Genomic DNA, 13,957 nt, shown 5'->3' with positions numbered 1-13,957 from the left:
TTCCTGGACCAGGGCTCGAACCCATGTCCCCTGAATTGGCAGGCAGATTCTTAATCACTGCGCCACCAGGGAAACCCCCTACCCCGAATCTTAATCAGTCATTTCTCCTTTCATTTTCATAGCATGTTGTATGTAAAGCCTCAAATTTAGAATTCCTCTGAAAGGCTTTTAGCTATTCTAGCCTAGGCCTGGAGAGCAGGTACACCGGTCTGATGTCCTCAGATTCACCCAAACTTATCTGGATGGACTTTTACTCCTTAGTGGTGATCGTGACTCTTCCATCTCAAATCTGTCTTTCTCGTCACTCCATTTCGACTAGCCCCCACTCACAGTTCCAGAGGAATTTCCTTTTTCCCGTGGGTTTGAGCTTTCTCTTAAATAACATAAAAAGCATTCTGCTTTCCCCGTCCTATTTCAGCATTGATTCTTTGGGCAACCCAGCTAAGCTAATCTTCTCATAAACTCTGAAATGGGGTACACATCCATCTCAGGATCAAGAACGTTTGCTTCCATCCTTTCTGTGTTTCTTTCAAGGCCCACATCTTAAGTTCCACATCTTGAAATCTTTGCCTATCACACAACCAAAATTCTTTATTCCTTCTATACTCCAATTGTTTTCATTGCCTATAAGATTTCTTTTAAACTGAACACATTCTACTTGGAATTATTATTCATGTACTTATTATTTTGTCCAGTCTCGCAACTGAAGAGCAAGTTGCTTAAGAGGCCAGGAGCCCTGTCTCGTGCTTCTTTGAATCCATGTTATTGAACACTGAGTTGTGTACATAGTGGGTGTCTAAGTGTTTGTCAGAAAATGTCCAAATCCCCTTTCACAATTCTTGCCTCACTATCAACATACAACATTGCCTTCAATTTCTCAGAGACAGTTGAGGTAATCATAGGGGACCTCACTAACATGTTAGTTCTCTATGTCTACACATTCACCTATAGCTACCACGTTCTTGCCTCCCTACTGCTAGCCATCAAAGAAACTGATACAAGCTTTACCCAAGACCAATTAAATTAGAAGTCTCTAATTAAATCAAAACCAATTAAATCAGAATAAGGAGAGGGCCTAGAAATTGAAGTTTTACAAAGGCTTCCTATGGTAGGTAATCTGTGTTTTCAACTTCTAGAATAGATTCTAGCTTCTCCCACCTTCAAGAATTTCTCTTTCTAGTACCTTAATCCTATTTGTGTATTGATTATTTTCTTCAGCGTACTAGAAGGCTAAAATTTTTTCCTCAAGCGAAAGCAAACCAAACTAAAACTAATACCCTTGATTCTTCTTCCATCTGTCCTATTTTAGTTTTAGTACTTTCTTAGTTAAATTACTTTTGGAAAATATATTCAGGTAAGCTATAGTAGTCCAGGTCAACTCAGGAGATAGAAACCACACAGCAGGCTAAGCAAGGAAAGTTTAATATAAAGAAGTACTGACTATGATAAGAGTATGGTGTAGAATGAAAGAAAACTCCATATGGTTTGCTAGGGCTAAGGGAGAGTACCCAAGAAAGGACAATTTGGAAGGGGTTCAGACCTAATTGGAGGAGGTGTGATTTAGCCCATCCGATAGAGAAGTCTGCTTATTTAGCCAGGCCAGAGTTGGTCTGGAGTTTCTAGGATAGCAGTAAGCCACCGTGTTGGGCAGGATAATGACCCCTTTAAAATGTCCACATCCTAATTCTGAACCTGTGAATATGTTACCATACATGGTAAAAGGATCTTTAAAGATGTGATTGAATTAAGGACCTTAAGATGGAGAAATTATCCTGAATTATCTGGGTGGGCCCAATGTAGTCATGTGGGTCCTTAGGAGTGGAGCATCTTTCCCACCTGTAGCCAGAGAGAGATGTGGCTACAGAAGAACGTCAGAGACGTGCAGTATTGCTAACTTTGAACATGGAGGAAGGGACCATGAGCCAATGAATGTGGACAGCTTCTAGAAGCTGAAAAAACAGGCAAACAAAAAACCCCCAAAGAAACAGATTCTCACCTAGAGCCTCCAGAAGGAATCAACCTTGTTGACACCTGGATAATCTGCAGAACTTCAACATAATAAATTTGTGTTTTAAGCCACTCAGTTTGTGGTTATGTATTACAACTGGAGTAGAAAACTAATACACTCTCTCTACAGAGTACAGGAGGGGAGCAGGTCATCAGCAATTGGTGGCATAGATGATGAGCAATGACCAGTGGGGGTTCTAGAGCTGGTGACGGTAAGAGGCTCTCAGAGCTCATAGGACCCTGGTTTCTGAGAAGAGTGGGCTACAGAAAGGTTATTACTAGCTGAGGCTACAGGGTCTCAGAGGGACCACGTTCTGGGCCCATGGAGGGAGCCGGCTTCACAGGCTGTCCTCATACCCACATAGCCCACTTACGGATCCTGAAAAAAATTGTAGGAGAGCTCCTTCCTTTTTCAATGTCCCTCCAGTGTCTTCTACTGAGAAAATTTAGCATCATTCTCACTGTAAAGGAGATATAATTAATAAATGCTGTTGTTTATTTCAAAACATATATTGAAAGGAGTGAAGCTGAGAGGCAATAAATGGATAACTGACATATATTATATCTCCAAATCATGGTTATCCTTTTATTATAGACCCTGGCAACTTGATATCTGCATTCAACTCTCCACTGAAATGACCCTTGTCAAGGCAGTCAGCTAGAAACTATGTTTAGTCCTTATTTGTGTAATAATTGACAGTGTTGGTCAATATGTTCTCTGCAAAACTCTGTCCCTGTCATCCTACTTCTACTTCCTTGAACGTCGCCTTCCATTACAGCCTCTGAAAAGAGTTGTGCGCGTAAACATTCTTAATTTTCTTACGAGTATCTCACCTTTCAACACTTTAATCTGGTTTCTGCGTGCAACACTTTACCCAAAACTGTTCTTGCAAATATAACCAAGTCCTATGGATATTTTTCAAAAAAATGTTTTTGATATTTCAGTCCATTGTCCACATATTTCCTGACTTTCTACCAACCTTTTGGCTACTCCTTCCCAGATTCTTTGCCAACATCATGTTCTCCAGCAGAAAGGTTGGCAGTCTTTGGAGTTCATTTTGGGGTCAGCTTCTCTCCTCACATTATATTTCCACCTTAAATGACTCATCTGTGTCTTTGTCTTCAAAAACCATGTGCTAATGACTGCCAAGTTTATCTTTGAGGATTGCAGGCATCCAGGTATAGACAGTCAGGTCTAAAGAAAAAGGACAGATGGAGGAGCATTATGAAAGATGAGTCAGCCTGATTTCATTTGTCATTACTTCAAACCAAATCTAAATTTTGGAGAAACTGGCTAGATTTTAGTCAAGAGCTTTAAAAATCTTACAGTAATGAATATTCATTTAGATAAAAAGTTTCTCTCTCCTCCATTGCATCATAAACTCTTTGAAAAATACCTTAATTCATCCTCTAAATGTGCCTAATGAATTTTTTTTTTTTTACCAGAGCTTCAACATCTTTAAAGGTCTGTGAATACTTGTAGTAAGTCACTGCAGCTTTAAATGTGCCTGAGCTGCCCTCCTGAGCCACTTTTCCCTGGGTAAATGTCCTACTTCAATCCGCTATTCTGGCAAGGCTCAGAGCTATTTATTAAATCTTTTGAAAATACTGTTTTTTGTTGTTTTTTTTTCTTTTTTACTTTCGCTGTGATTCATACAGTTTTCCTGTCTGCCATCACCAAATAATGTGCTTGTTTGTTACATCAGTACAACTGATATCCAGTTGGCAAGATTTTTTTGGAACATCTGTGTTTTAGTAAGACAAGTATTACTCAGCTTTTGAGGCATCAGGTTTAAGCAAATTTTGACTGAAAATTAAATGCTTTAATTATCTTGCTACAAAACTGGGATTATATTTTTATATTCATGAAAACGAAATGAAGTAGCAGCAAGATTTCAATCAAAATAAGTCATTTCCTTAACACTATATTTTAATTAGCATTGCAACAATCAAGTTTTAATTATCTTTATTTTTTTCACAAAATTGCGTCTTTGTAGCTAAGTGAGATTGCTTCAGTGTGAGAGATGGTGTGACAATCATTCTAATGTCACAAATATTCTTTCTTTTAGTAATTCCTGTATTTTTTTATACCAATATTTGTTAAGTCCAAATAGTTAGGCAGACTTTTTTCTGATACTTGACACATCACATCATTTCTTGATTCTTTCATAAACAATGATGCAAATTCATTAGCTTCTCATTTATGCCTCATTTTTACTATTTCACACAATTTTTCATAGAAACAGTATTTGATCTGAGAACACCCACAGCAATCGGAAACATTTTTTCCAGTATTTAACACACTAGAGCTTGCCCTTGTATCAGCTGCTCACTTGCAGATTTGGTCATACATAAACTGGCTATATCAATATCATACTTAAAGATTTCTTATTTAAGCATCAAATTCTGTTCATTACTTATCCTGCTATTATTTTAAAAATTGTAGTTATGTAGCTTAATTTACTGAGTGTCTTCAGTGTACAGGCCCTTAAAATTCATAATCTCATTTAATCCTACTGAAAGTATATGTTAAACATGATGAACTTGAGACTCAGAGAGGTTAAGTAACTTTCCAAAAGGCACAAACAAGTGTAAGTGGCACAGCAGGTTCAAAATCATGACCGAGTCCCAACACCGCAATCTTTGCATTGCTGCCATTCCTTCATTTACATTCTGAAATTCCCTGTTGCCACTTGGAGCTGACATTGGTTAGTTGCGTTAACTTCAGGGTAACAGTGACAGAAGTTTTGATACATTAACTTATTTGACTCTTTGTGTACGTTCAAGATTTTATTTTTCCAATTTTCTGTAGTCTTGCCCCCTCTTATCTTAGAGATTTTATGTCTTCTTTTAATGACATATGTGATTTCTTAACATATTGGTTATCAGGGACAAAAAATTATCCCAAATGTAAAATATGTTTGATTCACATGAAGGATTTAATTATTTTGTTCACATGAAAATGTGAACAAAAAAAGAAAGCACTTGACAAAAGCACTACAAAATTCCCAGAATATGACAGAGATTCTCAGAATCTAGGCAACATCATATTCTGGATGTTTAGATATCAAAAGAGAATGAGGGAGTATAACAAAGTAGAGTGTTCCATGAAACCTTTCATAAGGTGAAATGGCATAAAGTGAAGAACCTTAGGATACATTGTACTAACAAATGCACAGAGTAAATCAAGGTAAAGCACAGATGCTCACAGACACAGTTCAGAGCTATGGCATCTCGATGCTGAGAGGCTGAGTGTAATTCCCAGGGAAGGAGCTTGTTGGTGCCACTCTTACTGCTCAGGGAGTGTGCTGCCTCTGTAATGGCTCGCTGCAGACCAAGTGCTGAATGCTCTTTCTGTTTTCTGTGTTTTGTCCTAAAGCAAAAATTCTTTTTGGATTTCTTTCAGTTAGTGAAAACAGACCTTGGGGGGTATTGCTGGTTAGGTTCCAGAGTACCTCAATAAAGCAAATGTGACAATAAAGTGAGTCAGTTTTCTAGTGCATATAAATGTTATTTTTATACTATGTTGGAGTCTGTTAAATGTACATAGCATTATGTCTAAAAAATGTACATACCTTAATTTTAAAAAGACTTTATTGCTAAAAAATGCTAACCATTATTATCTGACCCTTGAGTGAGTGGTAATTTTTTACAATAGTAAGTCAAAAATAGCTGACTACAGATCACCATAGCAAATATAATAATAACGAAAAAGTTTGAAATATTTCGAGAATTACCAGAATATGACACAGAGACATGAAGTGAGCAAATGCTTTTGAAAAATGGCACAGATAGACTTGCTTAATGAAGGGTTTCCACAAACCTGAATTGTAAAAAAAAATGCAGCATCTTCAAAACACAATACAGTGAAAAACAATAAAATGAGGTATGCCTATATGTAGAAACACACACACACAACAGAATGAAAGCAACTGTGAATGTGGCAAAACGTTACAGTGGGCAAACTGTGTAAAGGGTGCTGTGAGAGGCATATTCTAAAACAGCTCCCAAGATTCCCATCCCCTATCGTACATGTCCTGAATAATTCCCTGTCCTTGAATGTGAGTGGGCCCTGTGACAACGAGGATGTCACTCCATGATTAGATGACTCTCTCTGGCCAAGGTGAAGAGATTTTGCATATGCAATTAGGATCCCAAATCAGTTACCTTTAAATTAATCAAAAGGGGGATTATCCCGGGTGGGTCTGATCTAAACAGGTAAGCCCTTTAAAAGAGGGTGTAAATGTCTGAGACATCCTTCTGCTGGCTTTGAGGAAGTAAGCTGCTGTGTTAGGAGAGGGTCTGAGAAAGCACTTGACAAAGAATGGAGAGTGACCTCTTGGAGCTGAGAGCGGCCTTCAGCTGACAGCCATCAAGAAAATGAGAGCTCAGTCCTTTAGCTAAAATAAACTGAATTCTGCCAACAATCATGTGAGGGTAGAAGATGATCCTAAACTCCAGAAGGGAACATTACCAGACTGGCACCTTGATTGAGGGACTCTGAGCACAAGAGCCAACTAATCTATGCCTGGACTCCTGACATATATAAATATTGAGGTGATACATATATGTTGCTTTAAGCTGCTAAGTTTGTACTGGTTGGTTACCCAGCATAGAAAACTAATACAGGTCAACAGATATTCTTTGTATTCTCCTTGTATCATTTTTGCACATTTGAAACTACATCAGTATAAAAAAATTTTAAGAACACCTTGTCCATCTGTGTACCACTTCTTTCTTTCCCTGCTTAGAAGGCTATAGGCTAAGCTAATCAGCAAAATCAGTATCTCAACCTTTCCATTCCAGTAGCTCAAATAAGACAATAATAACCACGGCCTTTAAATGTCTTTGAAATCTTATATTGTGCTTTACTATTAATGTAAATATTGCACTAGAGTATAATGGATCAGTTTACTTTAATATGATGATTAAAGTTTATACTTTTGTTTCTAGCCATGATGAAGAAATCAGGATTGAATTTTCCTCTCTTTCATAAATCAACTAGAAAACTGAATGAAATAAGAAAGAACTGCATTCAAATATTGAACTGCAAGAAGTGAATAATCACAGTTCCTAGCAGGAGGGGAAAAAGTGAGGTGAGTCATACAATCATCCCAGCTTTCTATCTTGAAGCATTTACTGAATCACATTTCAAGTGCGGAGATCTTAAACAGAGCCTAGGGGTCTTGATGAGTTGTGAAGACTGAGATAGAAGTTTGGGGTAGCTGAAACGGCCCGGAAAACAGGCTGTATATCAGAGAGGAGGAAGCTACTCAGAGAAGTGCTCCAGGAAATATTGTGAGTTACCTTGACTTTATTAACTGAATACCAAGCAGCACATTTAGAAGGCTGGGGGAACGACTGGAATCCCTAAATTGAACAATTCTGAGAGATTCCAAAACCTGGGAGATGATCGCATTCTGATAAGGCATTTTGACCTTGTATACAGTGATCTAGGTAAACTCATTTTTTAGTTCTAGAAGTATTTTTGTGGAATTACTGTGATTTTTCTATATAGACAATGCTTTTATATGCAAATAAGCACCTTTTCAAATCTCTAAACCCTTAGCCTTAATAGAAAGACTATACCTTAGTCTATCCAAAGAGCAACTTCCATAGAACTTGTCAATGAGTGTTTTTTTTTTCTTTTAAATATGCAACAGAGTAGGAGAAACAGAAATAAAACTATATTGAACACTAGATAATAGAACCCTTATTTTAATCTGATTTTACCGTAGTATAATAAATATGTGAAAAAGCAAAAGGGATTTAACTGCTCTGGGACTTATTATTCCAATTTATAAATGAGGAAACTAATAATTAATCCATAGAACAGTTGTGAGAATTGAATGAGAAAATATACATAAGCCGTAAGACTAATATAAATACCTAGCAATATTTCAGGTTTTTTTTTTTTTTTGTAAAGCTCAGCAAGAAGAAAAATGTAACCTTTAAAAAATACAATTAGAATGTTGTTAAATAAAAATTTTCAAACTAAATAGGAGCCACCCTTAAGAAAAAACAGCATTCCTGGAATTTAATTTTTGTTGTTTTGGCTTAAGTAACATATAAATATTAGATTAATTTTAGAAAAAATGTTAAAAATATAGAATGGAAATTTTTAAACAAAATTACCTATTAGCTAGTAAGAAATTCTCTTGATGTTTATGTTGCAATATAGATATATATGTGTATATATACATATATATACACACAGTTTAAATATATATACACACACATAGTTTTTATATATATGTACACATATGCGTATATACACAGACACACAGAGATATGTACATATGTATAAATTTTTGCTTTAATAGGGATTGCTATTTCATCCATACTTCTAATCAGGGAACTGTCAAAGTGTACTGATCTTATATATGTTTCTTAAGTATTTTCATTATCAGTATTACCTTTTACCATTTTGTGACCTGAAATATCTTCCCATTACCTCTTTTGGACATGAGAAACATACACTCTCACCACACCTTTCTATGATATTTTACTATCTTTTTATGAAATAAAATGTGTGAAGTTATAAAATGTGGGTAATTTTTTTGAAAAGTACCCACATTGTAATAGTGACTACAAGTGTTTGTGTTTAAACTATCATGAATGCAGTTTAGAGGTAAATTTTCTGAGGGTCTCTGTGAAATATTTTAACAAGCCACAAATATGCCACATAACTACTTTTTAAAAAAAATTTCATAAACACATAACTCCCTTAGAGAATTTTCAAGATTATTAATCATGAATTTTTTTTATAAGAACAGGCTATTTCCCTGACTTATTTGCCCTTTAGATAGTTAATGGTTTTATTTCTTCCAAAATTTGCTAGAAATATTAAAAACTACTATTCAATATCATGTGTTCTTTATTTTTTTGGTCAATATCACACACATACTGTGGAATCTTATCTCCACTGATCTCATTCTTCTTTCCAGAAATATTTTATAAATACCTAGAGAATGAGACTATGACTCAAGGGATAAATGTGCTCCCTCTTGTTCATTGTTTACAGGATAAACTACACACATGTTAAACTTGTATTCATTCTCCTCCATGAATTTTTTTGGACGTGGCTTATGTCTTTGAGCTCTTGTATAAACCTCCAGCTGATCATAGATTTTTTTTAATATAAAAATAATTTTAGTTCTTTTAAAATTTATTTTTCAATTTACATACAGTGAGAGTATCCCTTCGTAGTGTACAGTCTACAGGTTTTGTCAAGTGCTTAAGTCATATATGCACCCCATACACAATACAGAAAATTTCCATTACCCCCCAAATTTGCTTTCTACTGTTGCTTTGTAGTTAATCCTTCCTCCAAACCCCACTTCTGGAAACTACTGATCTATTCTCTGTAACTATAGATTTGTCTCCATAATGTGATATAAATGGAATGATACAGTATGTAGCTTTTGGGGTGTAGATTCATTCATTCAGCACAATGCATATGAGAGCCCTCTATGTTGTTACAAGTATAATAAGTTTGTTCCCTTTTGCTGCTGGATGATATACTATTGTGGGTGTACCACAGTTTTCCCATTCACAAGTTTAAGAAAATTTTGACTGTTTCTACCTTTTGGTAATTATGAATACAGCCTCCATAAACATTCTAATGGAGGGGTTTTGGGTTAATGTAAGTTTTCATTTCTCATGTATAAATACCTTGGAGTGTGATTGATGGGTCACATGGGTGAGTACATACTTAGTTTACCAGAAAATGCCAAGGTGTTTCTCCAAAGTGCTTGTTCCCTTGGCATTCTCTCCAGCAAAGTGTGAGAGTTCCAGTTACTCCATACCTTCCTTAGTAGTTGATGTTGTTTATTTTTTTGTTTTTATAATTTTTTTGCTATTATAATAGGTATAAAATGGCATTTCTTTTGAGTTTATATTTTCCTATTGACTAATGATGTTGAGCATATCTTCATATGTTTAGCTTCCATTTATTTATCTTTTTTGGCAAAGTGACTGTTTAAATCTTTTGTGCTTTTTTAATAGATTTGTTTTCTTAGTGTTGAGTTTTGAAAGTCTTTGTGTAATCTGAGTACAAGTCCTTTGTAAGATATGTAATCTGCAAATACTTTCTCCAAAGGGTCTATAGTGGTATCTTTTTTTATGCCTGATATAGGTAATTTGCTTCTTTTTTTTTTATCATGGTGAGTCTGGCTAGAAGTTTATCAATTTGATAGGTATTTTCAAAGAAATAGCTTCTGCTTTTATTATTTTTTCTATTGTCTTTATTCTTTCAATTGCATTGATTTTTGTTTACTACTTCTTTCCTTCTTGTTTTGGGTTTAATTTATTCTTTTTGTTGTTTCTAAAATGTCTTAAATTACTGATTTGAGAACTACTTTCTTTTCTAAATTATATATTTATTGCTATAAGTTTCCTTCTAAGCACTTTGTTAGCTGTATCCCACAAACATTAACATGTTGTATTTTTATTTTCACTTAGTTCAAAATATTTTAAAATTTCCCTTTAATACTTCCCTTTTGAACCATAGGTTATTTAGAAGTGTGTTGTTTAATTTCCAGATATTTGGGGGCTTTCTAGATATTATTTCTCATTTGTTTCAGTTATGGTCTGAGAGCATACTTTATCCGATTTATACTCTTTTAAATGTGGTGAAATTTGTATTAAAGGACAGAACATGGTCTATCTTAGTGAACGTTTTGAATGATTTTTACTGTTGACCTATGTGTTTATGTGTAAAGTAAGTTTATTGTAGATAGCATATCATATACTTTAGTCTTTTTACCCAATCTGACATTCTGTGTCTTTTAATTGGTGTGTTTAGACTGTTTATATTTAATTTGCTTATTGATGTGTTTGGGTTAAAATCTACCATCTTGTAGTTGTTTTCCTAATTGTTCCTTCTCTTTTTTGTTATTGTTTTTCCCTTTTTTGTAACTTCTTAAAGGATAATGGAGTATGCATTTTTTAATTCTCTTTTATCTGCACTGTTGAGTTATTATTTATACCTCTTCTAAAATTTTTAGTTGTCCTTTGGGTTGTAATATACATCGTTAATTAAGCAGAGTGTATTTTCCAATAATATTATACTGATTTATGTATAATATATGAATATAAGTGAACAGATCAAACCAAGCATACAAATACATCCTTTGTGTTTTTATTGTTGAGCATTTTACTTTTACATATGCTATAAATACACAATAAATAGCTAGTATTTTTGCTTAAGACAATCATTTATATTTCAGAGCAATTAAATATTAAAAGAAAATATTTTATACTTCTATTCCATTTTCTTTGCGTTACTCTTCTTTTTGTAGATCCTATTTTTCTGATTTATTTCTTCTTACAGAATAACTTTTCTTAACATTTCTTACAGTGCAGATTTGCTGGCAATAAAATTCCTAGAGATTTGTTTGTCTCAGAAGGTCTTCCTCTTTCCATTATAACATATATATTTGGTGAACATAGAATTATGGCTGGAAAGTCTTACTTTTGTTTTTTTCCTTTTCAGCTCTTTGAATATGCTTTTCTGTTGTGAAATAATCATGTGTACTTATTGTAGAACTTTTATCCACTTTTGTCACTTGGTTCAAAGTATGAGAGGATATTTTGGTGAGTGTGTATAGGGACACTCATTTTTCCTTTTGCCTTGGGCTCCAGTATGGCTTGTCATGGACTGTCAGAGAATTTTTCTCAATATCTCTTTCATTCTCAGCTTTAGGTCTCCTCTTAATGCTGTGCCAAGAATGTCTCTATGCTTTTGCAACTCTTTTCCACAGTATTTCACTGTTACTTGTTATTTGTTGCTTGGTGCTTATGAGGTTGGTTGGGGGCAAGGGAAAGGGTCCTTCTCTGTTAGGCCTCAGTCCTAAGTAAGGCAATGCGCCCCTGGCTTGGGAGTGTGGCTTCTTAGTACTCCTGTTCTCCACCAACTCTGGGCTTAGCTCCTGTTCCTGTCCCTCAGCCAGAGAAATTGTTTTTTTCCCTTCCCTCCTCATACCAATGGGTTTTCAGTGGTGTCCCGAGGATGACAATATTTATTGCTCTTTCCCCTGAAGTTTAATGCTTTGGTCTGTAGGGGAAACAGGAGAGAAGGATTTGAGTGGGACTTTGTGCCTCTCAGCAGCTGCTGCTGTTCTCCTGCCCCATGCCTGCACCATGAGGGTTCCTCAGAACTCATTCAGTGAGGTCCAAGGAGAAGAGCCTTTCAGTGGGCGCAGACTTTGCCTACATCTGCATTCCTCTGGGGCTCCTCATAAGCTCATACTCGGCATCCGCCAATCTGTGAACAGCTCTAGCTGAATTCTTCAAACAGTGGCTGCATTTGTTCCAAATAAACAGATGCTTCTAATCTATCTCTCCCCATACACACTTGTCTTTCCCTAGATTTTGAGCTAGTTTATTACCTTGCAACCTCAGCTTTCTGATGGGTTCGAGAAAAGTTGGCAACTTGGAGTTTGTCACTTTTTGTTGTGAAAAGGGGGAATGATGCTCTTCCCAGCTCTCTACAATGGAAGTAGAAACTATAATCCTATGTATATTTTTAAAATAATTTTTTGTCTCCTCTTGACCACTCCAAGTTCAATCTAAAGACTTAAATCTTACTTTCTGTTTTATACCACTTATATGGTTATTTTGTCATTTAATCATTCACATCCTGCAGTATTTTTGTTGCTACTTTAAATTCTTATACAATAAACATTGTTTTTAAATTTTTCACTTAGTCCTATGAATGTAAAAAATGTCACATTCATCTTCATATTCTTTACAGCGATTGCTTTGTAATGGTAGAGTACAGTTTAAGGACTTGCTTTATTTTAGGCCACCTTTAGTTATTTGGCTAAAAAAAAAGAAAAATTTGCAGAGACTAGCAAGGCTAACAGTACTTTGTCAATGACAGATATGAAAAGAGAACTTATCTTTTAATTTTAAAAAAAGTTTTAGATGCATACATAAAATCTGATGTTATTATGACGACAGACGGTATTGATTAGAATGTGAGTGAAAAAGATTTTCTTTTTAACCAGAATGCAAATAATGAACATATAATAAAAAATAAATAAATGCAAGTAGGCTGCAAATTTGTGTAGAATGGTCAGTTTAGTCTCTCCCAGTCTATATCAGAAGTCAGTTATAGCCAGAATTGTATATGCCAAACCTGGAGCCAAAGGGAGAAGTTGCTTGGGAGACATAATGGTTTTGTTAGCTGTGTTTACTCACCAAATGCTTGAGTCCCCCAGTCTCGGCCTTCTCTCCCCATTTGTATCAGAGCAGATTGATCAATCCCTGTTATGTGACACCCTCTTTTTCTAGATTACCTGAGGTGCCTATTCCTATACTTTGTGTGAGGAAAGACTGTGTAAAAAAAAGAAAAAAAAGTGAAGGGAAAATTTTCTAGGTTTCTTGGTTGTGATCCCATTATGTTTCGGTTATTTTCCTGTTTGATTTTGTATTTTTATAGACTTCTCTATGACACGTCTTCAGAAAATCTCTTGTGTTATTTCGTACAGATGACTAATCCCATCTATTCGTGGGTTTCACTTATTTCTAAGTTTCTTGAACATTCATGATTTTCCTCTCAATAGTGATTGTTACACCTCCCTCATGAACACATTTAAATAATTGTTGACAGTGGAGGAGGCCGTGCATGCATGGGGGCATATGGGAGATCTCTGTACCTTCTACTCAGCTTTGCTGTGAACCTAAAGCCGCTCTAAAAACTAATGTCTATTAAAACAAAAATTGAAACAAGTGATTAGCTCACTTCATGGCACTAGCATATAACAATTATTTCATGTGATATTTCTGAAGGCACAGTTCAAATAATTTTCACTTTTTAGACTTCTCATAATTATTTGAAACATTATAATTCCAAATAACTATGCATTTCCAAATGTATTTCCTTACTTGATTCCTTATCTTTGTGTCTCAGATTTTTTCTCATATTTGTCCATTTGGATGGCTG

The 13,957-nt window shown here is 35.2% G+C and overlaps 1 long non-coding RNA gene across 1 annotated transcript in view; it reads left to right on the top strand.

The window, feature by feature from the left end:
• LOC113626804 (uncharacterized) overlaps window positions 1–13,957 on the top strand; it is a 426,781-nt gene that overhangs the window by 130,861 nt on the left and 281,963 nt on the right. The window contains exon 3 of the long non-coding RNA XR_003435285.1: window positions 6,961–7,103. This is a non-coding gene — a long non-coding RNA (uncharacterized LOC113626804). The remainder of the gene's footprint in view (window positions 1–6,960; window positions 7,104–13,957) is intronic.

Source organism: Aethalodelphis obliquidens, unplaced genomic scaffold (assembly GCF_003676395.1).
Source record: "Aethalodelphis obliquidens isolate GAN/ISIS:26980383/991018 unplaced genomic scaffold, ASM367639v1 scaffold19, whole genome shotgun sequence".
NCBI lineage: Eukaryota > Metazoa > Chordata > Mammalia > Artiodactyla > Delphinidae > Aethalodelphis > Aethalodelphis obliquidens.
This window is presented reverse-complemented; position numbering and strand designations above follow the sequence as displayed.